We start from the raw sequence: 4234 nt of genomic DNA, 5'->3' as shown, positions 1-4234 counted from the left end.
AAATGAATGAAAAAATGCATACTGTTTTCATCAGGATGATATAAAGTGTGTGACCTATTGAATTAGCCCAATGGTTTGGACAGACACTTGAAAATGAGTTGGATTCAGAATTATAAGGAAAAAAAGGTAAAAAAAAAATTTTTTTTGAGAAATTTGGAGTAATTGTTCAGTGTTTTAAAAATTTTGAGCAGTGTTCTGATTAAAAAAAAAAAAACCAACAACCTCAGAATTCTCATTCCTTTATTAAATTTGTTTCTATGCCCTTAAAAAAAAAATCACAATCATCTCTCTCACATCTATCTCACTAAATCCTCATATTAAAAAAATAGGAGTTTAGGCTTTTGACATTAGAGGCTCGGTTCTATTTTTAAAAAATTATATAAAGAATACAAAAGGATTGTTTAAAAACTTGACTGCTTTTCTCTTGAAAGGAAGATGATGCCTTTTTTCTTCCCTGAGATTGAGTTTATTCACTACAATTAATCTTTGAAAGGCATCTTAATATTTGCATTTACATTATTGTCATGTATATTTTCCTCTTTGTTCTACTGTTAAAATTCCATATTTTTGACATCATTATTTTTGGTGATGCTCTATATTGGTGAGTTATGGAATACTACGGTCTCTGAAGAATGAAAAATGATTTCAAGATGAATGAATGGATGCTTGGTGAGTATAAGGAAGAAACAGCATAGGTTATTATCAAAGTACAAAGAATGCTATAAAGGATGGCGACTGAGGGTGTAGTAATAGCCGGAAATAACTGATGTATACACCCAAGTGTGGCACTGGTAGTTATGAAAAATTTAGATTTAAAGATTTAAAGCAAGTTTCTTGCCAGTTAGTTAGATTCCTTTGAAGGACATGAAATAAAAATATAGGGAAGGCATTCATTCTATTTAAGTTCTGGGAGTGCCCACATCACTGAAATACTTTAAAGTCTTACAAATTACATTAAATATTTTTAATGACTAAGAGAGCCAAGAAGAGGGCTAGGGGATGAAGCTCAGTTGATATTTTTAAAAACCTTTAATATTGACTAGATTTTATTGTAATGTTCCAAAGTAGTACCACCTAATAAAATATGTACTGCAACTCCCCCATTTAGTTTGTTGCTTTAGTTTTTTAAATAAAGGAAATGGGATAAAATAAAAATTTCATAATTAGAAGCAATTTTCAAAAGAATTTGGTTTGGAACATTTTAGTACAGAAATCAGTTTTCATATGGAGATTGGCCTCATGAAACAATTTTTATAACATTTAAAGAAGCAATGAAGCCATATGAAAAATTATAGTTTAAGTGACTTGACCAAAGTCATTTGGTGATTGAGTTGGGATTATTATACAGACTTCTGATAACCATACCCAAAACACTTAAGTATGCTGTCTTATAAATAAGAGTGGCAAGGAAACCAATGGATACACTTTCATTTGCTTTAAATTTCCAGATATTTTTTGAGGAAGAACTACTTTTTATTTCCTTGGGAATTCCCACTGGGAAAAGAAACAGAAGGCAAATAGAATATATGGGCCTTGAAAGCAGGAGTATTCATTTTTGACTTCTTATGCACCTTATTTTTAGTTTTGTCCAACCTGTTTGGTGTTCTCTTAACAAAGGTAAATTTGATAGATGAGGAAATGGGCAAACAAGGTTATTTGGAATGTAATATAATTTACTCAAGGTCACACAGGTAATAAGTATGTAAGGTGTGATTGACTTTGGAAAGCTGAGTGTCAGTGACTCCAGGCCTAGTAAATTATCTGCTGATTCCCAATTACTGTTGAAGCTGGAGGGCTGACTGATAAGATCTCCAAGGGAATGAAATATAAAGAAAGCTAGGCTTGCAGTTAGGAAGACCTGAGTTTGAATTGTCTTCCACACACTTAGTAGGGAATTTTTCCTTGGATCCTTGACCTCTCTGCCTCACTTGGTTGTAAAAAGGGATACCAATAGTTCCTGCCTATGAGGATTATTGTGAAGATCAAATGATCTTAAAAGTAAAAGCTCTGGGCAAACCTTAAGTGATCTCTGTTAACTGTTAACTTTATTATCAGTATTAGTAATTTTAGCTTTGGCATAAGCTATGGGCCACTTCATTTTTCTGAGCCTCAGTTTCCTAACTGTAAGGTGAAGTTGAACTATATGATAACTAAGGGCTCAACTTTTAAACTTTTGTTATAAATAACGTAGATTGTAGTGAACAAATCAAGGAATCAGAAATTAGTACATTACCTTATATAAAGATTGTATTTCCCTCTATTGTATTTCCCACAGCTAGTACACCAAAATTTTTCTCTCCTTCAGATTTCTAAACTATCTTCAGTTTTCATCCTTTCAGCCAAAGTCCTTGTTCACATTTCACTGACAAAAGTAAAGATAGCATTTATGTAGTACTTTAAGGTATACAAAAAAGGTATGTTTCATAAATATCTCTTTTGATCTTCACAAGAAGCCTGAGAAGGTGCAGGTTGGGCAGTGGATAAAGCAATGGCCCTGAAGTCATTAGGACCTGAGTTCAAATGCAGCCTCAGACACTAGCTGTGTGACCCTGGACAAGTCACTTAACCTCAATGCTTACAAAAATACCCCTTCAGGTAGGTGCTATTTTTATCCTCATTTTACTCATGATGCACAAGATTTAAGTGACTTGTCTGTAGGAAAATATTGCTAGTAAATTTGAGGTTGGGTTTGAACTAGGTCTTCTTGCCAGTACTCCTTTTCCCACCCCAATTCAACCTTTTTAAACTCCCTCTTTACATTTAAAAAACTCTGCCATTACTCCAATTTCTTAATTTTTGTCCTTTGTAATGCCATCCTCCCTTAACACCCACTGCTCTCACACATCATCTGATCTTTTTAAATTTTTACCATCTATATGTCATTCTTCCTTGTTGCCTATAAACAAGCCCACATCTCTCAAACTATGTCCTATATATTTCCATTTTACATCCAGACTCCTAGAAAAAATTACTCTGTGTACTTCCTCCCTCTTCCCTTCTTAACCCTTTTCAATCTCATTACTTAAGACCACTCCACAGTTGCCATTGATCTCTTGATTGCAATCTTTAAGATGTTTGTGGCTTTTGCAAACTGCTGACTGATCACTCATTTTTGTCTTGGTATTGTTTTTGTTTTTGTGTTGTCAAATGTCTAGCCTCAAAGTAGCTGGTCAATAACTTGGTCACAGGTTGTTACTTGGAATTCCTGCCAAAAAGTTGTCTACATGGAAGTTAATTTCAACAGTCAAAAAATTTTCAATTGATGAAGTAATTAAGAAGTATTTATCAAGTACTTACTGTGTGCCAGGCTAAGTGATATTGAGAATGCATAGACAAAAAAATATACCCTATCTACCCTCAGGGAGCTTACTTGCTAATAGGAAGATAGCATTTAAACAAATGAGTGTGTGTGTGTGTGTGTACTTGATAAAAAGTATAAGGAAGGTAACTTTAGAAGATAAAGTTCAACTTGAGCTATAATTTCAACCACTTGAATTAGCAAATTAGCAAAAAATCATTATGGTGGAAAATGATTTTGAAATCAGAGGGCTTGAATTCAAATGCTGCCTCTGCTACTCAATGCCTGCCTAAATGACCTTAAAAAAAACCACTTAAATTTTCTGGTGTTTAAGACTTAATCTTTAAAAATGAAAGTGTTCTCTTAGATAATCATTAAAGTCCAATCAGAAAAAAACTATCCAAGGGGGGCTTTTGCAGGTTGTTAGAATAAGAGAAAACTTGCTAGAAAGTAATGACAACACATAGGAAACTACTAAGAATTAGGTTTACTTGGTTCGATGGCTAATGAAGCATTTTCCCACATTAATAGTTGGCAAATTTACAAGTTTTTCCACAGTGGGAATGCCTTAAAACAATTTGTGTGTGTATATGTGTATGGATGTGTATAAAGCTTTCTCCCACTCTCCAGGTGCCCTATGTCATCTCTAGGGTCAAACAAAATCTGTTCAAAAACTTTCATAACCTGGCTTTTCAGTCTTTATATTTTACTTCCTCATCCAGTGACACTGACTTACTTGCTGTTCCTTATACAAGACACTTCATTTCTCACCATGGAGCATTTTGCTCTGTTTCAAGCCTGAAATGCCCTCCTTATTTCTGCCTTGTTGCTAAAATTCTAGCTAAAATTTCATGAGAAGCCTTTCCTGAGTTCCCATAATTTTGGATGTCTTTTCTCTGTTGAATATTCCCAATTTATCGTGTTTGTTTCTGTGTG

The sequence above is a fragment of the Antechinus flavipes genome, chromosome 4 (assembly GCF_016432865.1).
Source record: "Antechinus flavipes isolate AdamAnt ecotype Samford, QLD, Australia chromosome 4, AdamAnt_v2, whole genome shotgun sequence".
NCBI classification, from domain to species: Eukaryota; Metazoa; Chordata; class Mammalia; order Dasyuromorphia; family Dasyuridae; genus Antechinus; species Antechinus flavipes.
The sequence above is the reverse complement of the archived record's forward strand: the minus strand, read 5'-3'. Positions refer to the sequence as shown.